Source organism: Chiloscyllium plagiosum, unplaced genomic scaffold (assembly GCF_037043375.1).
Source record: "Chiloscyllium plagiosum isolate Xiang-an unplaced genomic scaffold, Cpla_swu_hap1 HiC_scaffold_27, whole genome shotgun sequence".
NCBI lineage: Eukaryota > Metazoa > Chordata > Chondrichthyes > Orectolobiformes > Hemiscylliidae > Chiloscyllium > Chiloscyllium plagiosum.
Genome location: NW_028270165.1, coordinates 35650138 through 35676673, shown reverse-complemented (window position 1 = coordinate 35676673; position 26536 = coordinate 35650138). Strand labels below are relative to the sequence as shown.

Genomic DNA, 26536 nt, shown 5'->3' with positions numbered 1-26536 from the left:
TGGCAATGCCAGCATTTATACCATCCTTAACCACCCTTTGGTTGGTTGGAAAAGTGAATGAAGATGTCTGAGATTGTCTTGATTAGCACAGCAATCTCAAAGATGGGTGTGCTCAGGTAGAAGTACCCTCCACTCCCACAGCCAAGTCTGCATTTACTTCAATTACAGATGCCATCTCACACTCCCAGGAAAAGGACAGCATGGGATTACAATCAGAATAAAGCTTCCTCTACTCTTAAATTAAAAGTGAAGCTACCTCAACTGTCCCCAACAAACACTGCCAAGACAGAGACAGCATTGGGTTAGATAAAGAGTAAAACTCCCTGTACACTTCCCCATTCATTGAGTCCCAGGACAATGACAGCAAAGGGTTAAATAAACAGTAGAGCTTCTTCCATTATGACTGACACTTAGTACGTTCTACACCAATCCTCAAGGATAATTCAGAACTGAGACTACTATCCGGTACTGAATTCACACACCCTAATGGGAATGACAGCAACAGAAAATCAGGTAAAACACACAATGTACAACAAAACTAGACTGTTATTGGGATCTAAGATATTTAAATGACAGGAGACATGGTCCCTGCAATGATCCGAATGTGAGCTGAACAACTTTCTCACTTGAACAATATTCTCTGGGAATGCAATGTCCACCTCACTGCCGTCGATTCAGTTCCTCTGCTCTCGTTCAGGGCTGAGTTTCAGCTGACCACATGGTGGCGTAGGCGTCAAGAGATTAGACAATTAAGGTCAACTTGGATTGGGGGCATCCTGTGTCATGCCAGTCAGGTCGAGGGTCGCTGATTTACTCAACTTATAATCGGGGACAGGAGGATGTCAGGCTGGGCTTGTCTCAGTTTGAGTTTAGAAGAAACAGATGATCTGATGAAGCTGTATAACATCTGGAGAGGACTTAATGTAAATGTAATGTCCACTCATTTCTAGCCAGAGACTAGCCTCTCATTTAATATAGGAGAGTTTTGTTTTTCTCTCAAGTGTTCCCGAGTCTTTGAAATTCATTTCTTTAGAGAGCAGCATGTGGTAGTGGCACGGTGGTTAGCACTGCTGCCTCACAGCATCAGTGACCTCGGTTTGATCCCACCCTCGGGCCGACTCGCTGTGTGGAGTTTGCACTTCTCCCCTTGTGTCTGCGTGGGTTTCCTCTGGTGCTCTGGCCTCCTCCCACAATCCAAAGGATGTGCAGGTGAGGGTAGATTGACCATGGGAGATGCAGGGTTACAGAGATAGGGTAACGAACTGGGTCTGGGTGGGACGGTCAGTCAATGTTGACTCGATGGGCTGAATGGCCTACTTGCACGCAATTGACCTCTATCAATCAATAGTATACACTTGCTTTATGGTTACCGACATCAAATTACATTCGTGGTTTTGGTTATTTCATCTCTTACGTCATTATATTCAACCAACTGCAGCATCTCGAAACTTGCTTAATTACAATATCCAATATCAGCAGAGTACTTTTTCTTTTTGTCACGACCATTATCTTGAACTCTGACGTGTGACGTCTTCATTGCTGTCAAAGTTCCTTATTTGTCCCTACATTGTCATGGTCTTACTTTGTCGAATGACTTCCTGGCTTTTGCAGTTAAGACCCTATATTCTGCCCTCGTCAACATTTTCCCTTCCAATTCTGTACTAAGGATTTCATGAAAAACCTCAGAATGTGGTGAGACTGTGGAACTCACTACCATAGTGAATAGTTGGGGTGAAAGACATTACAACTAATGGTAAGCAACCCAATACAAATGAATGTCACTCTCACCAGATTCACAACACAGTGAAATTAATACATGCAATGTCCCTCAATTTCTCAACTGTTCCGAACCAGACTTGATGAAGAACAGATCTTGCACCATCAACATTATAATTTAAACAAAAACCAACAATTATAAATAAGGCAACTTTTCTAGGGCAAAGTTAAGTAGATAATCTAATTAATAGCAAAGATTTAAACCCTTTGATCAAGTCCCCCATCATCTCAGAGACAGAAATTTAAGCGGCAAATTAAGAAAGAATTTATTTTTAAAACTTACCAATTCAAACAAACAGTTTCCAACAATGTATTGCCAAGCCTTTGTGCAATACTTGGACTATGAGTTTTTCACAGACACGTAACTGTAAATCTAATTTAAAAGTCACTGCTGAATGTGAATAGACACCCCAAAGTATTCAGCCATTTCTTTCAGGCTGGGACTCATTCTCAGAAAGAGCCAACAATTCTTTAACTGGACAGTAGAATCTAGAGAGAAAAGCTCCTGGGCTCAACAAGCAGCAACGCCCAATGGAGGCAAAGTTGGCGGCGGGGCAGGGTGGGGCAAGGGCATAAAACAAAAAAGCCCACTGACTCTCCCACTGCACACACACTGTCAGAATGCACAGGGGCTCAGTCCTGGGAGTGACCCACAGCAGTTTCATCAAGAGGACTACACTTGATGAACAGATCTTGCACACCAGAATTATAATTTAAACAAGAACAAACAATTATGAATACCGCAAATTTACTAGGGCAAAGTTAAACAAGATAATCCAGTTAATAGCAATGATTTAAGCCTTATGATCAAGTCCTCCACCATCCCATAGACACAAAATTAAGGGGTAAATTAAGGAAGAGAATTTTTAAAATTATCAATTCAAGCAAACAGTTCCCAACAATGGATTGCCAAGCCGTTGGGCAATCCTTCGATGATGAGTTGTTCACAGGCACATAACTGTAAATTTAATTTCAATGTCACTGCTGAATGTGAATGGACACCCTGAAGTATTCAGCTATTTCTTACAGACTGGAGCCCGTTCCCAGACAATAATTCTTTAACTGGACAGAAAACACTAGAGAGAAAGCTCCTGGGCTCCTGGGCTCCTGGGCTCCCCCACTGGAAGCAAAGTTGCGGGGGTGGGCGGGCACGACGGCATAAAACAAAAAAATCCGACCGACTCTCCCACTATAAGCACTGTCAGAATGGGCAGGGGTTCAGTCCTCGCAGTGACCCACAGCAGTTTCACCAGCAGAATCAGATTGTTGGGAGCACTGGTGTGTCCGCTGGTGCTTCTGCAAGTTGCAGAATGATGAGAACCTCCGCCTGCACTCGGGGCAGGTGAACGGCCTCTCCCCAGTGTGGCCCCGTCTGTGCCTCAGCATGTGGGAGGAATTGCTGAAGGCCTTCCCGCACTCTAGGCAGGGGTAGTGCCTCTCCCCCGTATGGATCCGAAGGTGGGATGCCTGGGTAAAGCGCTTCTCACAGTTGAGGCAGTAGAACGGGTTCTCCCCGGTGTGGACCCGCTGGTGCCTCAGCAGGGCAGAGGAATTGCTGAAGGTCTTCCCGCACTCAGGGCAGCTGAAGGGTTTCTTCCCAATGTGGACCCGCTGATGGCTCATCAGGTGAAAACATCAAGACAGACACCTCTGAATTATGGATACCTCCACCTGAAAGTTAGTATCTTTCACGACATCTAGGAGTGAGTAAGTCTGATTTTGGGAAGCAAAAAAAGTAACAATTCAGGCGGGTGGAATTGCTGAAGCCCTTTCCGCACTCAGAGCAGGAGAACAGTCTCTCCCCGGTGTGATTGCGTCCATGAGTCTCCAGGTCAGATGAGAAATGGAAGCTTTTCCCACAGTCGCCACACTTCCACGGTTTCTCCACGGGACGGGATTCCTTAGGTTTCTCCATGACCGAAGCTTCACCTGCACACAAACGCGTGTACAGCACCTCTCTGTCGTGAATTCCACCTCCCAGTCTGTATAACATTTTCTGGCTCCACAATCAAAGTGCTGCAGCAGTAGGGTCTCTCTTCCAGTCTCACTGATGTTGAAAAAGTACTGAAACAGGAACCAAAAAGCTTGGTTCCTTCTCACAGAATCATGGTCGAAAATTGTTATAGTCCCGATGGATTCAGTGACTGTCAGACATTGACGTGAAATTGAGGACAGCAAATGCTGAAAGGTCAGAGTCAAAGTGCAATGCTTGAAAATCACAGCAGATCAGGCAGCATCTGAGGAGCAGCAGAGTCAATGTTTCAGGCAAAGCCCTTCATCTATTGATATTGAAACTTCCAACTTCAGATCTTCATATAATCTGTAAAAAGAGATTACAAAAATCATCACTGTCAGTCCAGGTTAGAAATTCCAAACAAGCAATTCTACTTTCTGCAGAACATTCTTTTCTGTTTCCACAAAATTGAAAGCACCATCCCACCCCCTCTCACCCCTCTATTCCCACTCCGCTAAAACTAATTCTCCCGATGGTACTGATTCAGGATCTTACAGAGACCGAAAAGTGAAAACATCAAGACAGACACCTCTGGCTTTTGGATACCTCCACCTGAAAGTTAGTATCTTTCACGATATGTAGGAGTGAGTAAGTCTGATTTTGGGAAGCAAAAAAAAGTATCAATTCAGGATGAACCTTCAATGCAGCTTCTTGAGAAACAACCAGACACGGAATGGTTAACATCTGGGGAGGTGGAGGAAATGAGATATCAAGGCATTGGCACCGACACCAGACAGAAACTGAACATACAGGCATGGCAAACATTATGGGCAAGCCAGAGTCATAGAGATACACAACACAAAAACTGGTCCTTCGATTCAACTCATCCGTGCCGACCAGATAGCCTAAATTAATCTCGTCTCATTTACCAGCACTTGGCCCATATCCCTCTGAACTCTTCCTATTCATATATCCATCCAGACGCCTTTTAAATGTTATAATTGGACCTACATCCACTACTTCCTCCGGCAGATTATGCCTTACACTTGCCTCTCTCACCCCAAACATATTACCCTCCTGTTCTGGACTTCTCCCATCCCTGGGAAATGACTTTGTCTATTTAACCTATCCATGCCTTGCATGACTCTATAAACGTCTGTAAGGTCACCCCTCGGCCTCTGGTATACCGGGGAAAACAGCTCAAGCAATGCACTGCGTATACTTTTAGCTTCACACTCGCTGAACCTTCCTCCCGTGTAAAACAATGTTTCCCTCCCCAACACTGTCCATGGGAAAAGCCAAGAGCGCTGAGACTCTGGAGTTGGGGGAATGCCACGTAGAATTCCTACAATGTGGAAACACGCCATTCAGCCCAACAAGTCCACACAGACCATCCAAAGTGTAACGCATGCATACAATTTCACCTATCCCATTACACTCCACTTACTGCACACTCTGGCCCCATTTAGTATGGTCACTTCTCCCGAAACCGCACATCGTTAGACTTTGGGAGGAAACCAAAGCAGCTGGAGGAAACCCACGCAGACACGGCAGGGAGAATATGCAAACGCTCATGTGCGGGCGACTCCGCACAGACAGTCGCCCCAAGGCTGGAATCGAATGCGGGTCCTTGGTGCGGTGAGGCAGCAGTGCTCACCACTGATTGTGCTACAGACGTATGCAAAAGGAGGTGGGGACTGTGAACTTTGTTAATTGTACCACACAGTGGATTGTTGAGTAAGGTTAAATCTCACGCGATCCAGGGAGAGCTAACCACTTGGGTACAAAATTTAGAAACGCATTGTTGTAGATGCTGGAATCCTTCCTGAAAACAACAAATGCTGAAGATCACAGTGGGTCAGGCAGCGCTGTGCTACTCTATGACCGGATAGTGTGGATGTGGAGATGATGTTTCCACTCGGAGAAGGGTTGAGGATGTCAAGTCATTGAGGGCATTTAAGACAGAGATCGGTTCTTGATTAGTAAGGGGTCAAGGGTTATGAGGCGAAGGCAGCAGAATGGGATGGAGAAATATATCAGCCATGATCGACTGGTGGAGTAGACTCGATGGGCCAAATGGCCTCATCCTGCTCCTGTGTATTATGGTCTTAAAGCGGAGCAGTAGTCTTAAGAGGTTCTCACAAACTATTTCAGAATCCTGAAGAGGAGTTGTTGGATTGGAAACCTTAACTCTTCTTTTTCGCCACATATGCTTCCAGTCCTGCTGAGTTTTTCCAGTGTTGTCAGTTTTTGTTTCAGATTTCCAGCATCCACAGTTCTTTGTCTTATTTAACACAGTCATTTCTTGCCCTTGCCAAGTGTCTGGAACTTCATCTCCCTGATCTACAAACTGTTCACTTAACCTAGAAATAACCACTACCTCCTTATCAGAGTAGACCTCTTTGTTGCAAAATGATTGTTCAATTCTGTGACCAAAATAATTGCATTGGTAATTACTTACACCAGGAACTCTCAATATCTCAGGCAAGAACATAGCCAGATTTTTTCAGACAGTACATTTATGTGATTTGATACAAATCCTTATTCCCTACTTTGCCAGCGTGCTGCTGGGAATGGAGGGTTTGAGTTAAGAAGAAGCTGGGACATTTTTCCAACGAAGCCTAGCAAGTTGACAGATAACTTTATCGAGATTTTTAAAATCAGGAGGGGTATAGATAAGGTGTCATTTCCTGGAGACTCAGAATATTTTATTGCTCCAGAAGGTGTAAAAGGGGGTCAAAGATTCAGCAGAAATCGAGCAGAGCTGAGAACAGACAACATTTAACTCTGTGGGAACAGGGAGACCAGAGGACAGAGAAATCAGGACCTGTAATCCGAGCTGACACCAAACTACCGTGTTATCAGTGCTTTGACAATGGTAATTCTGGGCGGGGCATGTTGAATTATGAATTGAATAGTAGCTTCCTCAACGAGACTGTGGAGGGCGGTCCGGCCCTGTCTTTATGGCACAACTGGTCAGCGCGTTCGGCTGCTAATCGGACGGTTGGTGGTTCGAGACCACCCAGGGACGGAGCGTTTGTTGTTCTCGCTCCTTCCGCTTTCTTGGCTGCAAAGATGCGCATTTTTTATGGTGTCAGGAAAATGTTTCCCAAACGGAAATCTTTTCCACTGAGGAAGCACAAAGGGGTTTCTGAATTGATTGAATTTCGAACGTAAAGGAGTGCGGATGCTGAGAGTCCGAGTCAGAAAGCGAAACTGCTGGAGCAAATCACTAGGTTTGGCTGTACCTGGATGAGGAAAAAAAAGTTCTCAAGTATTGTTTCTGATTCTCTTTCTGCAGATGCCGCCTGACCTGCTGAGTTGGTCCTGCAATTTCTGGTTTTGTTTTTAACTGAACGTCCATTTCATCTTTCGGGATGAAACACCCAGACTCGCCATTTGCAGATATTTAACCCTTTCGAAACCCGTGAAGTGATTGGATTCAAACAAACTCTGCAATGATTCACGCTTTCTCAGCTCCACAGGCAGAGAGACCTGGGAAATGAAGCTGTCAGTGTGGTTCTGTATTGGTGGGCCGAGTGGTGAAGGCGATGGACATGAAATCCATTGCGGTTTCCCCACGCAGGTGTGAACCCTGCCGACTACAGTTGAGAACTGTCGTCAAAAAGAAAGGGAGATTGCTCCACTTTTTTTTGAAGATGCAAATCAGTGGAGGGGTTGAAATATTTCAATCGCATTGGGACTTGTAGGGAATCTGCAACCCACTGCCTGTCAGGGTGGAACAAGCAGATATCCCCAGAGCTGCTTTTGAGGATATGAGCCAAGAGTTTGGAAATGAGACTTGAACAGTGAGGGGCGTGAAGTCGTGATCGAAATGAAGCAGGCACCTGAGGACAAAGGTGTTTTATTTCCCAGTGAAAGATACTGCTTCACAAAGTTGGGACCATGGAAGGGAAGCAGTGACGGTGATTATCTTTGGTTGTTCACCTTGTCAATGTTCCCATTGCTGCGCATGTCCGTATTAACGTCAGATCTCTGCAGCATGGTGGCGTCAGGTCCGGGGGCGCAAAGGATGACGCATCTGACTCCACCTACCTGTTTGAAATGCAACTCACAGCTTCTTCACACACCCCAATTAATCTTTCTCATTGTCCTGAAGCCGGCATACGGTTTGAATTCCTGATCTGCGGGAATGGGAATCTTTTCACTGTCTCCCGTCAGTAAGTGTCCCTGAGAACATCAGAGTCACGTCACAGCGCTGTCAGAGGAGGGGAAGCTGAAATAGCCCCACACGCTGCTCACGGGCACATTTCACTTTCCCCAACTCACCGCCCCAACTACTGCGGCTCCTGGGAGTGGAAAGGGAAGAAACGCCAAAACCCAGTCTCAGCTTTGTAAATCTTCAGGAAATAAGAAAACTGATTATCCCTTCCGGTCTTCCATCCTGGCCTGACAGCGTTGATTTTAAATGGCTGTCCAGTTAGTGCCGATTCGTTTTGGCTGAAAAAATCTTCCTTATCTCATCCCAGCATTTCTTGCCACAGAGAACTGTGCGGCAGAGTTCATGCATATATTTCCTTGTATGGCATTTTGTTAATAACATTCGTTTGCGGGTTGTTTGTATAGGGTATTTAAGGTTCACTAGCCGTTGTTTAATGCTGAGAGGGTTGAGTTGTCTGGAAATCATTTCACAGATGTCTTTAATGTAAAGTAATGTGGCTAGGGTTTCTGCAGACGTTGTGTCTGCTAGTGTCAGTTTATTGATGTGAAATCGTCACACTGGGTTTATTGGGTAGGCAAAAGTGGGGACTGCAGATGCTGGAAACCAGAGTTTAGGTCAGAATGGTGCTGGAAAAGCACAGCAGGTCAGACAGCTTCCGAGGAGCAGGAAAATCGACATTTCGGGCAAAAGCCCTTAATTAGGAATAGAGGCAGGACGCTTCCATGGTTGGCGAGATAAATTGGGGGGTGCTGGGCCGAAGGTAGCAAAGAGTACCATAGGTGAATGGGGGTGGGGATGGAGGTGACAGATCAGAGAGGAGGTGGAGCGAACAGTTGAGAAGGGAGATTGGCAGGTAGGACAGGTCATGAGGACAGCGCTGAGCTGGAAGGTTGGAACTGAGGTAAGGTGGGGGGAGGGGAAATGAGGGAACTGGTGAAGTCCACATTGATGTCCTGGGGTTGAATTTATCCGAGGCGACAGATGGGGCGTTCTTCCTTCAGGCATCGGGTGGGGAGTGAGGGGCGATGGAGGAAGCCCAGAACCTGCATGTCCTCGGCAGAGTGGGAGGAGGAGTTGAGAGGGTGATGGGGTTGATTGCTGCGGGTGTCCTGGAGATGTTCCCTCAAGCGCTGTGACTTGACTCTGCGAGGAGTCTCCAGTCTCCCCAATGTAGAGGAGACCGCATCGGGAGCAATGGATACAAGCAATGATGTTGGTGGAAGCCTTCTCACGATCGTGGCCTGGGTTCGATTTCCGGGCAGGGAAACAATTTACAATAGGGCTGTGAGCTGGCGATGCTGTCTCCCTGGTACTCTAGTGGTTAGGATTTGGCGCTTTCACCGCTGCGGCCTGGGTTCGATTCCCGGTCAGGGAAGTGTTTTTCAGTGGATCCTTTGCCTACCCATTCTCCTTAAATGCGCTGTACAGTTACTTATTGGTCTTCGTCGTTACTGGCTACTGTAGTGTGTCGTGCCACGTTGAAATCGTGTCCTGATTCAGGCTTGTTTGTATGTGTCGGGATCATTGCTTCTGCAGCTCAGTACTTGGTTCGTGTGTGTTGTTTTCCTGTAGACGCTGTTTTGAATTTACCATTGACTGTTCGCTCTACTGTGACATCTAGAATTGGCACTTTGTTGTTGTTCTCCTCTTTTGTGAATTTTATGCCAGTAAGGATATTGTTGATGTGTTGTAGTTTTCCTCTAATTTGCTTCATTTTTTGATGACAAAAGTGTCATCACTGTGGCAGACACAAAGTTTGGGTTGGATCGTTGGAAGGGCTGTTGGCTTGAGACTCTGAATTATTGCTTCTGCTGGGAATCCTGATACTGGTGGTTTCATGGGTGTTTCGTTGATTTGTTTGTAGGGTTTGTTACTGAATATGAAGTGGGTGGTTAAGGCACAGTTCCACGAGCTGGATAGTGCTAACTTTGCTGATGAAGTTGGTGCTGTGTTTGTGTCTTTGGTTCTTCGAGTAGTGTCTCCAGTTTTCTTTGACCACGTTGATGTTAATGGATGTGAACAGGGCTGTTATGTCAAAGGACATCATTATTCCATCATCTTCTAACTTTGTGTCTTTGGTGTTCAGGAATTCTTGGATGGAGTAAATGGAGTGGCGTGAATCTTCGACTTGGTGTTTTAGTCTTCAGTGGAGGCCTTTGACTAGTCTGTATATTAGTGTTCCAAGTAGTGAGACTATGGCCTGAGGGGAGGGTGGGGCGGGGGGTGGGCTCCTGGTTTGAAGAGGAGGAGAACAACAACAAAGTGCCATTCCGAGATATCACAGGAGAGCGAACAGTCAATGGGGAACTTCAAACTAGCGTCTACAGAAAAACAACACACGCAAACCAAGTGCTTAACCAAAGAAGCAATCATCCCAACACCCACAAACGACGCTGCATCAGGACATTATTTCAATGAACCACTACACACTGCATATAGAGGATTATAAAATCATGAGGGATACGGATGAGGTGAACAGCAGGTGTCCTTTCCCTCAGCTGGGCGTTTCAGGATCAGGGAGCAAATATTTTGAGGTGAGTAGAGAAAGATTTTACAAAGACAGGACAAGGATCGTTTTTAAAGAGAGTGGTCTGAGTGCAGAATGAATGTCCAGAAGAAGTCATAGAGTCATAGAGATGTACAGCACAGAAACAGACTGTTTGGTCCAACCTGTCCATGCCGACCAACTATCCCAATCCAATCTAGTCCCACCTGACAGCACACGTCCCCATATCCCTCCAAACCCTTCCTATTCGTATACCTAACCAAATGCCTTTTAAATGTTGCAATCGTACTAGACTTCACCACTTCCTCTGGCAGTTCATTCAATAAACGTACCATCCTCTGCGTGAAAGCGTTGCCCCTTCGATCTCTTTTGTATCTTTCCCCTCCAACGATAAACCCATGCCTTCTCGTGCTGGACTCCCCCACCCCAGGGAAAATACTTTGTCTATTTATCCTATCCATACCCCTCATGATTTTATACACGTACAGTTACAACGTTTAAAAGACATTTAGATAAGTTCATGAATATGAAAGTTTCAAAGGTTTATGGGCCAAACACTGGTAGGTGGGACGAGTTTAGTTTGAGAACATACTCAGCATGGACGAGTTGGATGAAGGGTCTGTTCAGTGCTGTCTGACTCTGTGACTGACCTTTACTGGTCTTAAAACCATTTTCTTACCTCCACCCCATAACCATCCACTTCTTTGTTGTTCAAAACTCAGATGAATTTAGCCTTGAATATGTTCAAATACCCCACTTCTGAACTGAATTCCTCTTCGTAATATACCACTTGCCTCGCTCATTGCCTGCTGCATCTGCCCGACAACTGGCATTGACTGGTGTGGAGGGACTCTGAGACCCCTTTGTACATCCATACATCATTCCTGATGAAGGGCTTGTGCCCGAAACTTTCACTGTCCTGCTTCTCAGATGCTGCCTGACCTGTTGTGCTTTTCCAGTGCCACATTTTTCGACTTTCACCTCACGTCCTCACTTTCTCCACATTCCAATATATCACCATTTAAACAATGTTTACCTTTCCACAGATGCTGCTCGACCCGTTGGCTTTCTGCAGTATTCGCTGTGTTTGAACTGATAGAAGACAATGGTAATTCTGGGCGGGGCAGGTTGAATTATGAATTGAATAGATGCTTCCTCGACGAGACTGTGCGAGCAATGCCCGGGCCTGTCTCTGTGGCGCAATTGGTCAGCGCGTTCGGCTGTTAACCGGAAGGTTGGTGGTTCGAGACCACCCAGGGACGGGGCGTTTGTTGTTCTCGCTCCTACAGCTTTCTTGTCTGCCAAGATGCGCGTTTTTAATGGTGTCAGGAAAATATTTCCCAAACGGAAATCTTTTCCACTGAGGAAGCACAAAGGGGTTTCTGAATTGATTGAAGTTCGAACGTAAAGGAGTGCGGATGCTGAGAGTCCGAGACAGAAGGCGAAAGTGCTAGAGCAACTCAGTAGGTTTGGCTGTACCTGGATGAGGGGAAAAAAAGTCCTGAAATGTTGTCTCTGATTCTCTTTCTACAGATGCTGCCTGACCTGCTGAGTTGCTCCTGCAATTTCTGGTTTTGTTTTTAACTGAACGTCCATTTCATCTTTCGGGATGAAACACCCAGACTCGCCATTTGCAGATATTTAACCCTTTCGAAACCTGTGAAGTGATTGGATTCAAACAAACTCTGCAATGATTTACTCTTTCTCAGCTCCACAGGCAGAGAGACCTGGGAAGTGAAGCTGTCAGTGTGGTTCTGTATTGGTGGGCCGAGTGGTGAATGCGATGGATATGAAATCCATTGCGGTTTCCCCACGCAGGTGTGAACCCTGCCGACTACAGTTGAGAACTGTCGTCAAAAAGAAAGGGAGATTGCTCCACGGCTTTTTGAAAGATGCAAATCAGTGGCGGGGGGGGGGGGGGGGGGTTGAAATATTTCAATCACATTGGGACTGATCGGGAATCTGCAACCCACTGCCTGTCAGGGTGGAACAAGCAGATACCCACAGAGCTGTTTTTGAGGATATGAGCCAAGTGTTTGGAAGTGAGACGAGAACAGTGAGGGGCGTGAAGTCGTGGTCGAAATGGAGCAGGCACCTGAGGCCAAAGGTGTTTTATTTGTCAGTGAAAGATACTGTTTCACAAAGTTGAGTCGAAGGAAGGAAAGCAGTGACGGTGATTATCTTTGGCTGTTTACCTCTACCTCAAAAATTCGGCAGTATTTTAAAGTCACAATGAAAAGAAGTAAAAGTGACATTTGGAAGAACGTTTTCGTACAGGGAGCGGTTAGGGTCAGTAAGTCCCTGTCTGACACTGACAAAGAGGAAGATTCAATGGAGACAAAAGGGAATTCGGTGGTCACGTTCAGATGTGCAGACTTACGCTGAGAAGGCGAGAGAATGAAACGAATAGAGACACACGTTTACTTAAGTGTAGAACCAGCAGAGCGAAGGTGGGCCGCATGGCCTCCGTCTGCGCTGTGACACATGTTGTGATTCAGTGTGAAATCACAGTTCGACCAACAGAATGTGGGAATTTAGAAATAAGTTTATATTTACACAGCCTCCATACGTCTGCGAAACAGCATATTACACGACAGCAGTGGAGGTCTTTGACATCAGGCTCGAACGTGCCTGCCGCGTGCCAGACGGAAACCTGAAGTGTTCTGTGGAAGAGACGCTGCGTACGGCAGCAGAGTGGCGCAACGGGAGCGTGCTGGGTCCATAACCCAGAGGTCGATGGATCGAAACCATCCTCTGCTATTATTCAATGTCACCTCGAGCTGCTTTTCTTAAGATCGGTGCTCTCTTCTGCAAGCTGCCTGCCTTTGCGTCTCCTTACCGAGTGTCCAAATGTAGCATATCGATGCACTCGCCAAATCCACTCAACTCGTGTGGCACGATTTTAGAGGTCTCAGTGGTAGTCTTTACTTCGTCTGTTTCCTCTGAACCGAATCGCAAACCCAGTTCTCTGCGATGCCAATCAGCTGGTAAAGTTGAAACACATGCCTTGTGGTTTCGTCCATTCCTTGCAGTAATTCGCCACCCTGGTCCAGACGAGAATGACAAGCATGTCAGAAACCGCATCACGACTCAGACATAGTCCCCGAATATTAGGACGGATACCACCGATTGTGAATAACCTCAGAGAGAGAGACAAGTGACAGACAGTCGCCGTGGACTCGATGGGCTGAACGGCTTCTGTCTGCGCGAGAATGATGCTACGTGTTTATGCCGTCCCACTGCCTGTCTCTGGGACAGAGAGGCTGAGGGAGCAAAACTGATTCATTTTTAACCGTCCCTTCCGTGTTGGACTGCCTGCAGTCCCTCAGCTCAGAGCCGTGGGGATGACTCTCAGTGAGTGAAGGTTTCACTCGGATTCTCTTCATCTGGGACACTTGGGGCTCAGATGTTAACTGCTGCGCGGTCGCAGCAAAGAAAGCGATGCCCACTTTGCAATAGACTTTCCCTAAGATTGCTGCGTGAAGACGATTTCTGAACACCAAGAAGGCTGCACAACAATGTGAATTTACCTGGGCGAAGAGTCCTCGGTGTCCATTTCTTTCTGTCCTGCCAGCACAGCATCTTTCTATCTCTCCGATAACAGACCCTTGGAGAAAGTTCACAATCAAAGTTGTTCATGTTCCCCGCATTAATGTAACTGACACCTCTCACCCCAAGGGTTTCAGAGAGAGAGAGAGAGAGCAGAAGAGCGAATGGACTCTACCCGCACCCCACCCTACACCCCGTCCCACCCCGCAGAACACGTGCCAGGAGAAATAAAATGGTTTAATTATCCACCAGTGGAGGTAGTCCAGTTCCTGGGGATGAGACAAATATCAGCGCCCCGGGGACAGAATGACAAGCAGATGTTCTGGAAACGCTTTGCTGCTTTCAATTCTTGGAGCAATGTGGAATGTACTTCACACTGAGCAAGTTTCAGCTGGCTCAGAGTCTCCGATGTACATTGCTGTGTTTGCCGCCAGCTCAGAGAGAGAACAATAGGAAGGACGTAGGAGTGAATAACGATCCGCGTGAGAGGGCGAATAACTGTTAATGGAGACTGTTAGCGGCTAACAATACGTAGTGTGTCATAGCAGACGAGGTGATAACAAGGAGTCGTTTGTGTGGTAGGGGTCAAGGACATGGGGGAGTTCAGGCCCTAAAGTTATGGAACTCGATATTGAAGACCGGAGGGCTGTAAGGTCTCCAAGTGGAAAATGAGGTGTTGTTCTTTCATCTGGAGCTAGAACACAGCTGCAAGCCTGAGACAGAGATGTTGGCCAGGGAACAGGGTGATGTGTTAAAGTGGCAGGCAACCGCAAGGTCAGGGCCTTTTTTCCGCGGGCAGAACCGGGATGTTCTGCGAAGCAGTCACCCAGTTTATGCTTCATTCTACATTGGGGAAACGACACTGTGAGCAGCGAATACAGTGGACTAGGTTGTGGCAAAAGTGCTGCTTCACCTGGCAGGTATGTTAGAGCCCTTGGATATTCAGGAGGGAGCAGGTAAATGGGCAGGTGTTACACATTCAACGGTTTCAGGGGAAAGTGCCTTGGCACTATGGGAGGTGGGTGTGGGGTGTTGCGAGTGAAGGAAGAGTGGAACCGAGGTGGAACCCCTGGCACAACGGGTGCGTGTTGGGACCATAACCCAGCTGAGAAAGCATTCTCTCCTATTCACTCAATGTTGTCTTTAGCAGCTTTCCGGTATAACAGCGCTCTGTTCTGCACCTCGCCTTCTCATCTGCTTCCGAAAAAAGCTTGGACATAAATATTTACCAGTGATATACTGGCCCAATGCACACAGTCGAGTTGATACACTCGTGGAGGTTTGCGTGGTCTTCTCCTGTTCTCTGTACCCTATGTTGAGGAGGGCAATGCTTGTCACTGGCCACTCGGGTGTCAGAGAAAAGTTTCGAAGCAAAATGGTTGAATTATCTGCCAGTGGAGAGAGCCCGGTTCCCGGGGACGGGACAAACAGCAGCAGGGGAGACTGAATGAGAAGCAGCTGTTCGGGAAACTCTTTGCCGCTTGCAATTCTCAGAGCAATCTCAAATGTATTTCATACTGAGCAAGTCTCAGGTCGCGCAAGCGGAGTGGGGCGTTCGCTGTGTGCTGGCTCTCTGGCTCGTTGGTCTAGGCGTATGATTCTCGCTTAGAATCCTTTACAGTGCCGAGTTGCGAGAGGTCCCGGGTTCAAATCCCGAACGAGCCCGCGTTTTTTAACTTGACTTGTGCAAAACTGCCTGATTAAGTTTCTAAAATAACATCCTTCGTGAAACGAGGTTGGGCTGTCTGGAGTACGAATGAGGCAGAAAACAGGGAAGTGAAATAGTTGGAGATAGTGTTCAACAGGTTGACGTGAGTGGTGCGGTGTTTGAGGAATGTCAACAATCAAGGGAGATTGGAAAATTGGGACAGCTCTCCTCGGAGAACCGAACTTTTCCAAGTCATGAGGAATCTAGAAACAGGAAATAATGTTGTGAAAATGCTCCCACACCTGAAAGGATCCACAACGATTCGGCAGAATTTTAAAGTCACGAGGAAAAGAAGTAAAAGTGACATTAGGAAGAACGTTTTCGTACAGGGAGTGGTTAGGGGCAGTAAGTCCCTGTCTGTCATTGACAAAGAGGAAGATTCAATGGGCACAAAAGGGAATTCGGTGGTCACGTTCAGATGTGCAGATTTACGCTGAGAAGGCGAGAGAATGAAACGAATAGAGACACACGTTTACTTAAGTGTAGAACCAGCAGAGCGAAGGTGGGCCGCATGGCCTCCGTCTGCGCTGTGACACATGTTGTGATTCAGTGTGAAATCACAGTTCGACCAACAGAATGTGGGAATTTAGAAATAAGTTTATATTGACACAGCCTCCATACAACCGCGAAACAGCATATTACACGACAGCAGTGGAGGTCTTTGACATCAGGCTCGAACGTGCCTGCCGCGTGCCAGACGGAAACCTGTAGTGTTCTGTGGAAGGGACGGTGCGGGCGGTAGCAGAGTGGCGCAGCGGGAGCGTGCTGGGCCCATAACCCAAAGGTGGATGGATCGAAACCATCCTCTACTATTGTTGTCACCTCAAGCAGCATCCCTTTGGATCGGTGCTCTCTTCTGCCAGTTGTGGAGGAGCATCATAAGACACAAAATATATAAGAAAAGATTATAGTGTCATGTAACATAAATGTTATATTGAAGAAACCTAGATTGCTGTTGAGTCTTTCATCTTTTAAAACGGGTTGTAGATTTCGGTTCATTAATCTGTAAATCCCAGAACTTTTTAAAAGTCACATTCTCCAGGTAACTTTAGGTTCGATAAAAGGAGGTGACATCTCAGGTAAGACAATGCATGAAAGCTGTGAGGGTAGGGCCTATCTGTATCCTAATCTTGAGTGAGACTGGTTCTATTTCCAAATATATAATCCTGCAAACGCAGATTCACCCCAAAGACTTCGATATGTGAGCGCATGCATGAGAGAGAGCGTGTTGTGTGCGTGTGCATGTGCATGCTGGGTACTGTGTGTGTTTGTGTGTGTGTGTGTGATGGAGTATAAGCATGTGAGATGGTGTGTGCGTAGGTTTGAGTGTGGGGATGTATTACTGTGTGTCTGAGAGAGAGCATGTCTATCAGAGAAGGTCTGCACGAGCGTGTGAGTATGTAAGAGAGTGTGCTTGTGTGTGAGAGAGTGTATTGTGTAGCTGGGTCTCCTGTAGTGTGCCATGAACCCAGGGTCTCGGCTGAGGCCATCCTCATGTGTTCTAAACTTGGCTATTAACCTCTGCTCGGCCACTAGATCAAAGACGGCTGAGGCACGAGAAAGAACGGGCGGGGACACTGGTGGTGGTGGAGAAGGGAGAGAAATGGAAAGGGGACAGAGGTTGGGGAGTAGAAAATGACTGGGGTTCAGAGGGTTGGGGAAAGAATCGGGGTGCAGTGTGAAGAGGGGAGAAAGGGCGGGGGCAGTGGGTGGGGAGAAAATGGACAAGGGGCAGAATGGGAAGCGAGAGACAGCACAAATCCCACCTTCCCCAGGACTGGTGTCAGTGTCCCACGAACTGGAACCCACTCGTCCCACAGCAGATTTGGGGTAACCATTTCTCAATATACGCATGGCTAAGGCATATCATCCCTGCAGGCCATTCACACCGACCTTCCCAACAGCATCCCACCCAGACACACTCGATTACGCTACAGCCCTGCAGTTCCCCATGGCTATTTCCTGATGAAGGGTTTTGCCCGAAACGTCGATTCTCCTGCTCCTCAGATGCTGCCTGACCTGCTGTGCTTTTCCAGCACCACACTCTCGACCCTAATTTCCAGCATCTGCAGTCCTCACTTTCGCCCTGTAAGGGGTGAATGTTATATTCCGAGTCTTTTAAATCTTTTAAAATCTTTTCCCCTCACCCTAAACCTATACCCTCTAGTTTTGGAATACCTCTCCCCTGGGAAAAAGACAAAATGCCAAAGGAGTAACATGTCGAGGCACAGGGAAAAAAAAACATTTCGACAAAAAATTGCTTTGGTATTTTTCTCTCGTATTCGCATTTGGACACTTAAAATTTGTGGAGGTGCCCGTGTTGGACTGGGGTGTACGAAGTTAAAAATCAGACAACACCTGGTTACAGTCCAATCGGCTTGTTTGGAAGCACTAGCTTTCGGAGCGCCGCTCCTTCATCAGGCGGTTGTGGAGTATAAGATCATATATTCTGTGTCTTACGATCTTATACTCCACAACCACTTGATGGAGGAGCAGCGCTGTGAAAGCTAGTGCTTCCAAATAAGTCTGTTGGACTATAACCAGGTGTTTTGTGATTTTTGACTTTAAAATTTGTAATAAATTCCTGAACACTGAGCATGCTCCGCGGTGTCAGCAAGCACTGCGCATGACCGCCAGTGTCAGCAAAGCACTGCGCATATTCCTTGGTGCCCGCAGAAACTGCGCGTCAGCTCCTTTCCATGGACCAATGGATAACCTTGGAGGACCGGAAGGAGACTGGTCCTCCAGCCAATCAGAGCCGGCCATTGTCGAAATATGGCGGTTGGACCGTGAGCTCTGAAGCTGCTGCTGCACCTTTCTCTGTGAACTTCACCCCAGATTGTAACTTCCTTCCTCTGTCTAACGTTTGTGAGTACAACAGTCTGTTTCTCACCACGTTTTCCATTTTTTGTTTCATTCTGGGGTTCAATTGTTAACTTGCAGCAACTGAAAGGAAAGAGTGAATCGAGGGAGGGGACAGACTCCGGAAAAGTTGATCCAGGTCTGTCTCAATTTACAAACACATGGCAAATGCAGTGACACAATCTATAGCCTTTGATGTTAAAAAAAGCGCAGAGTGGAGGCGCATTGTTTAAATGGTGATATGTTGAGATGTGATGAAAGTGAGATGATGGAGATCAGAGTTGAAAAGTGTGGCACTGGAAAACCACAGCAGGTTAGGCAGCAACTGAGGAGGAGGAGAGTCAATGTTTTGGGCACGAACCATTCATCAGGAATGATGTGTGGATGGACAAAGGGGCCTCAGCGTCCTTCTACACCAGTCGATGCCAGTTATCAGACAGGAGCAGCAAGCAATCAGCAAGGCAAGTGGTATATTAGCAAGAGGAATTGAGTTCAGAAGTGGGGATGTCTTCCTGCAGTTAGGTCAGTCATTGAATGTATTCAAGGCTGAGTTCATTTGACTTTGAAGAACAAAGAATTGATGGGTATTGGGGGGAGGTCAGAAAATGGTTTTAAGACCAGGATAGAACAGTTACAGAGTCATACCGCACAGAAGCAAACCATTAAGTCCAACTAATCCATGCTGACTGTGTTTCGAAACTAAACTAGTCCCACCTGCCAGTGTTTGGCCCAGACTCTCTGAACCTTTCCTATTACAATTGCAACATTTAAGAGGCATTTGGATGGGTATATGAATAGGAAGGGTTTGGAGGGATATGGGCCGGGTGCTGGCAGGTGGGATTAGATTGGGTTGGGATATCTAGTCGGCATGGATGGGTTGGACCGAAGGGTCTGTTTCCATGCTGTACATCTCTATGAATCTATGTACTTATCCAATGTCTTTTAAACACTGTAACTGCACCTGCATCCACCACCTCCTCTGGACATTGATACCACATGAGAACCATTCTCTGTCTTAAAATAAAAAGGTGCCCCTCATGTCTTTTTAAAATATTTCTCCTCTCATCTTCAAAGTTTGCTCCCTAACCTTGAAACACCCATCCCAGGGAAAGAATACCTGCTGTTCCCATCTTTGATACCCCTGAAGATTTTATAATCCTCTCTAAGGTCATCTCTCAACCTCCGATGCTGCAGTGAAAAAAATCCCACCCTGACCACCGAGATGCCGGTATATTTATATCCAGTTATGAACTGTTCAATGCTGGTGCCGACTGGAAAGACCAAATGACCTATTCCTGCTCCCAATTCTCATACTCTGTGTCCAGGACAGCAAGCGACCATATGACATAGGTGCAGAAATTCGGTCATTCAGCCCATCAGGTCTACTCCACCATTCAATCACAACTGAAACGTTTCTCAACCCCATTTTGAAATTTTGATTTTGGAAAGGCAGATCAGGGAAGGATCTGCAAAGTGAATGGGGAGTGTTGTTGACCAAAGATACCTTGGAGTGCTGGTTCATAGTTTCTTGAAAGTGGAGTCGTAGGTAGACAGGATAGTGAAGGAGGTGTTTGATATGCTTTCCTTTACAGGTCAGTGCATTTCAGTACAGATGTTGGGAGGTCATGTTGCCCCCGTACTGGACATTGATTAGGCCACTTTTGGAATACTGCGTTCAGTTCTGGTTACCCTGCTACAGGAAAAGTGTTGTGAACCTTTGAAAGGGTTTGGCAAAGATTTACAAGGCTATTGCCAGAGTTGGAGGGTTTGAGTTACAGGGAGAGGCTGAATAGGCCGGGGCTGTTTTCCCTGGAGCATTGGAGGCTGAGGGGTGACTTCACAGACGTTCATATGGAGCATGGATAGGGTGAATAGCCAAAATCATTTCCACATAGTAGGGAAGTCCAAAGCTAGAGGGCATAGATTTGAGGTGAGAGGGGAAAGATTTAAAAGGAACCTTATGGACAACTTTCTCACACAGAGAGTGATGCAAGCATGGACTGAGCTGCCAGAGGAAGTGGTGGAGGCTGGTATAATTACAGCATTTTAAATGGCATCTGGTAACAGGGTGAATTGAGAGGGATATAGGCTAAGTGCTGACAAATGTGACTATGTTAATTTGGGATATCTGGTCAGCACAGACAATTTGGACTGAAGGAAAGCAGAAGTATTGTTGTGAAGACTGGAATTTCAGAGCAGCTTTCAAAGATATTTTGTCCTTACTGGGAGCAGAAGCTACAATGAAATCTTTCATTTGAGAGACAGCAACTGAGTAAGTGAGGACATCCAGGATTTTGATGGAATGTGGAACTTGTTGCAATGTGGGGTTGAAGTGTTTTAAGTAAAGCATCCTGAACAGGAATCCTAGTGAAGGGTTAGGTGGGTTTTTGTTTTAAACTGCTCATTTCTTTCAGCCCCCAAAAATGTACTTCCAATGCTGTGCATCAGAAGGAGCAGTGAATCAGTAACTGGTATCATCAGAAGCCTTACGGTTTTCAGTATTGCAGGTATTGCTTGTTGCATCAACATTGTAAAGGTTACTGGCAGCAGTGGGAGGTGTGGGCTGTATTCACTGGAAGCGATGAAGCAGTTAGATAACACACATATGAGAGGGCAGGGTGGGACTTGTCTTTCAATTTGCAGAAGTTGGGAGGTTCTGGGAGCTGTGGTTCTGGGCAAACACAACTGCAGTAAATCATAGAAGCCCTACAGTGTGGAAGGAGGCCATTCAACCCATCAAGTCCACATTGACCCATCGAACAACTTGCCACCCAGACCCACCCTATCTCGTCGTTTCTGCTGGTGGGTTAGACTAGGTAACAAGACTATAGGGATAGATTTAAGGCAGAGGCGGAGGGACTACGTCTCCTGGAGAGTGGTGAATCTATGGAATTCTTTGCCCAAGGAAGCAATAGACGCAGGCATATTCAAGACACAGTTCGATGGGATTTTGGATTGTAGGTGAATTTAGGGTAGTCAGGATAATGCAGGTAAGTGGAGCTGAGATGATGGATAGATCAGCCATGATCTTAAAGAATGGCGGAGCAGGTTCGATGGGCCAAATGGCCTCTTTCTGCACTGCAGGGATTTTATGATTGCTTCATATGGTGTATATCTGATATTCGCTGTTGTACAAGCTGAATGGCTGTGATTTTTCACCTTCTAATATAGTAATGGAATTACATCCCGTATTTCTTGTATTCATTTTTATTTTAACAGGTCAGCAGGACGTCTTTCAGCAACTTTATTGGCTTTCTTTCCTGAAGCAGCCTTGACATTTCATTTTCATATCCTTCATTCAGCTCCATTTCCAGCACCTTTGTAGGAAGGTTGTTCCAGGTCATTGTCACCTAAATGAAGTTTTCCTCTTTATATACTTAATGCTATCTGGCTGAATGAGGGTTTTCAGGTTTCTGTGTCATGGATAATATATGATCAGCAGGTATCTGGCAATCTCAGGAATTGTCACCGATGTTATGTTCATTTGACTGTACTGACCGTGACTTATTTCATGGTTTTATTTGCAGGAAGACATGGGGAAAGAAATCTGAAACCAAAAGATACATCAGCTTCTGACAGAGTTATTTGATTCATTGGGACTTGAATATCAGCAGCCATTCCAGTCGAGAAGAAATGTGTGCTTCTGTCTGCTTGGACACTGGTGTGGCAGGAAGAATACTGATACACCCGATTGAGGGAGATTCAGTGCGGTGACTGTGAAAAGTACAGGACTTCACACCATTTACTCAGCTTGGAGGATCAAAGAGACCGTTCACTTGCTCTCTGTGCGGGAAGGGCTTCACCCGCTCCTCCCACCTGCAGAGACATCAGTGAGTTAACCTCCTATCACAGGGGGATTGAAGGAGCTTCGGCCGAGTGCCATTATCGACTGCATTAATAACCCAGTTCTGGGGACTCCCGGGTTTGAATCTCACCATAGCAGATGGCGGATTTGGAGTTCAGTCAGAAACCTGGAGTTCAGAATCTCATTATGAAACCATTTTCGGGGAACAAACACCCCAATCTGATTCACTCATGCTTTTGGGGAGGAACCTGCCATTGTGGGAAAGGATTCGCTCAGTCGTCCCAGCTGCATCCTTTCCCTGGTCTGGCCTATATGTGACTCTAGACCACAGCAGTGTGGTTGATTCTTGACAGTCCATCTGCAAATGCGCGGGGGGAATCTTACTTGCATACAGGCTATGGGTTACAATTGCTGAGTGAAGCAATACTTCCTCCAGGCTAAGACTGCACCAAGGTTCGAATTACAAAGAGACAACTCAGCTGACCAATAGAGAAGAAAGTGGGATGCAGGAGAGAGTGTGTGTGTGTGTGTGTGTATGTGTGTTTCAATAAAAAACTACTTTTTGTGCACCTTTTTGCTGGGACGATCTGAAGCTGCAACAAAGTTGGGTCCCAACAAAAGTTACCTGAACTTACCGTCGGACTCAGACGTTGAAGGCTATGAGATCCAACAGGTTTTTCTTTTAAAACTGCTAATTTCTTTCAATCTCCGGCGCGAGGTTTCCAATGTCTTATATCAGAAGGAGCAGTCAATGTGTAGCTCGTATTATTAGAATTGTACATTTTTCAGGACTGATGGTTCATTGTTTCCTCAGCATTGTAAAGTTTACTGGCAGCAATGGGAGGGGTGGGCTGTTTTCACTGGAAACAAAGTTAAAATCCAGTTACAGTCCAACAGGTTTATTTAGCTTTCGGAGTGTTGCTCCTTCGTCAGGTAACTGTACAGCAGGATCATAAGACACAGAATTTGTAGCAAAATGATATATTGAACAAACTTCGACTGTTTTTAAGTGTTTCATCTTTAGAATGGGTTGCAGGTTTCAGTACATTAGTTTGTAAATCCCAAAACTTCTTTTAAGTCACAGTCTCGAGATAAATTAAGGTTTTACAAAGAGGTGCCATCTCAGCTAAGACAATGCATGAAAGATGTGAGGTTCGAGTCTGTCTTGAGTCAGACTGATTCTGTTTCTAAAGTAGGAATTTATAAAATATTACATGGATTGACTGTCTGCAGATTGTGCACTTTTTGAGCAAAATAGAAGGTATCTACAAACATAATTCTGCAAATGCAAATTCAGCCCGTGGTCTTATCTATGTGTGAATGCATGAGAGTGAGTGAGTGTGTGCATATGCGTGAGTCTGGCTGAGAGAGTGTGTGTTTTCGTGTGTGCATGCTTGGTAAAGTGAGAGTGTGCAGGAGTATAAGTCTGTGAGAGGATGTGTGTGTGGGTGAGAGTGTGGGTGGGTACATGTGTGTGCATTGGAGAGAGCGCGTATATCTTAGAGAGTGTCTGCCTTAGTATGTGAGAATGTATGGCTGTGTGTGAGAGTCAGAGAGGCAGAATGTGTACAGTGTAGTGGGGTCACCTGTAATGTAACATGATCCGAAGGTCCTGGTGGAGGCCATCCTCATGGGTTCCAAACTTGGCTATCAGTCTCTGCTCGGCCACGAGAAATGATTGAGCAGTTACACAATAGACACGGGAGAGGGCAGGGTGAGACTTGTCTTTCGATTTGCAAAAGGTGGAAGGTTCTGGATGATGTGATCCAGGGCAAACACAACTTGGAGGACCTTCGGCTCAGAGGTGGAGCTGGAGGCCGGGCTGCAGACACACTGGGAAGGCAAGGAGGAAAGTTAATCAGATGTTTTTTTATTCCGGGAGATGGTCTTTCCCTCCGTAGAGAGACTTCCGATGGATTAATTGGACAGGGTCAGGAGGGTGTGAGCCCGGGTCAGGCAGGTAAAGGGGATCTGAGGGAGGGCTGCAGGGGGGAGGAGCTAACTGTGGGGTGGTGGGAGTAAGAACAACGTTACGGAGTAGGAGGTAAGGGACAGAATAGTGATGGGGATTGCCTTCGTTCTCTGCAGTTGGCAGCAGGAGCACAGATGGCATCAGAATCTGGTGCCAGGATTCAGGAACCGATGCGTTCAGGGCTGGAGAAGTGGGAAAGGGTGGTGCAATGGGTGTGGCCCAACGATGTCAGCAGGAGACAGCCTCTGCTGAGGGCGCATGAGAAGTTAAAAGCTGCAAAGACAAAGCAGAACCTCAAAGCACTGGGTGGGATGGTGGCTCAGTGGTTTGCAATGCTGCTTAATAACGCCAGGAGTCTGGGTTTGATTCCACCCTTGGGTGACTGTCTGTGTGAAGTTTGGCATGTTCTCCCCCTTGTGTCTGTGTTGGTTATCTCTGGGTGTTCTGGCTTCCTCCCACAGTCCAAAGATCTGCACTTTAGGGTGGATCAGCTGTGCTAAAGTGTGCACTTTAGGATGACCATGCTAGTTTCGCGTCCTTCATTTGTAAATCCCAGAACTTTTTAAAATTTACATTCTCAAGATAGCTTTTAACAATAGGTGTCATCTCAGCTCAGATAATGCATTGAAGGTGAGACATTAAAGTCTGCCTGTGTCCCAATGTTAGGTCAGACTGATTCTATTTCTAAAGTGGGAGCTACAGAATCTTACATGGATTTATGCAGTTTTTGAGTAATTCGGAATAGAATGGACTTCTGCAAGGAAGTGCACAAACAACTGACCAGGAACACGACAGGCAACTACCAGCTGATCTGACCAAAGAGCACAAACGAGAACTGACAGCATTCATCAAGACTTCTGATCCAATCCTTCCAGAAGCTCAACACCCACAGACTAGTTGAATCCGTGGACATGTCAGTACTCTACACCAGCATTCCTCATGATGATGGCATCACGGTAACAGCCTCAGTACTCAATACCAACAACTGCCAATCTCTGAGCACTGTCCTACAACTCATCCACTTCATCCTTGACCACAACATTTTCACCTTTGGCAACCAGTTCTTCATCCAGACACATGGAACAGCCATGGGGACCAAATGTGCACCCCAGTATGCCAACATTTTCACGCAGAGGTTCGAACAAGGCTTCTTTTCTGCACAGGACCTCCAACCAACACTATACATCAGATATATTGATGACATTTCTTCCTCTGGACCCATGGTGAGGAGTCACTGAAACAACGATACTGTGATATTAACAAGTTTCATCCCACTATCACATTCACCACACTCTTTAGTATCTGTCTCGTTTTTGAACACATGCAGCTCTATCAAGGATGGATATCTCAGCACTTCTCTGTACCGCAAACCCATGGATAACCTGACAGTGCTATACTTCTCTCGTGTAACATATTAAAACATCCACCCCCTCTGGACAAGCCCTTCGCATACATAGGATCTGTTCAGGTGAGGAGGAACATGACAGACACTTGGAAGTATACAAGCATGCTCTCATAAGAACGGGGTACAATGTTCAACTCATCAACTGCCAGTTCCAATGTGTCACAACAAGAAACTGTAATGACTTCCTTTGGGAGACAGACACGAGCTGCAACCAAAACTGTATCCTTTGTTGTCCAGTACTTCTCAGGAGCAGAAACACTACGCCATGTTCTTCACAGACTGCAACACATTATTGATGAGGATGAGCACCTCACCAAGACCTTCCCCACGCCTCCACTTCCCGCCTTCAAACAACCGCCAAACTTTAAACAGATAATTGTTCTCAGAAAACAGCCTGGCCTTCAGGACAACACGATACAACTCTGTCACGGCAGATGATGAAAGACGTATCATGATGTTGACACGATTACCACCATTACACGTGGGGACACCACCCACCATGAGTGCAGCAGGTACTCATGTGACTCAGCCAACATTGTTTATCTCATACGCTGCAGGCAATGATGCCCTGAGTCTTGGTATATTGGTGAGACCGAGCAGAGGCTACTGCAACAGATGAATGGACACTGTACAACAATCAGCAGCCAGGAGTGTTCCCTCCCAGTCGGGGAACAGTACAGCGGTCTGGGACATTCAGCCTTGGACCTTCGGGTGACTATCCTTCAAGGTAGACTTCAGGATAGGCAACAACGGAAAGTGGCTGGGCAGAGGCTGATAGCCAAGTTCAATACCCTTTGAGACGGCCTCAACCGGGAC

At 46.4% G+C, this 26536-nt stretch overlaps 1 non-coding gene across 1 annotated transcript; it reads left to right on the top strand.

Moving 5' to 3' along the window:
- The first annotated feature begins 11607 nt into the window (after positions 1-11607).
- trnan-guu (transfer RNA asparagine (anticodon GUU)) lies at positions 11608-11681 on the top strand. The gene has a single exon. It is a non-coding gene; the product is annotated as a tRNA-Asn (tRNA).
- The last annotated feature ends 14855 nt before the right edge of the window (positions 11682-26536 follow it).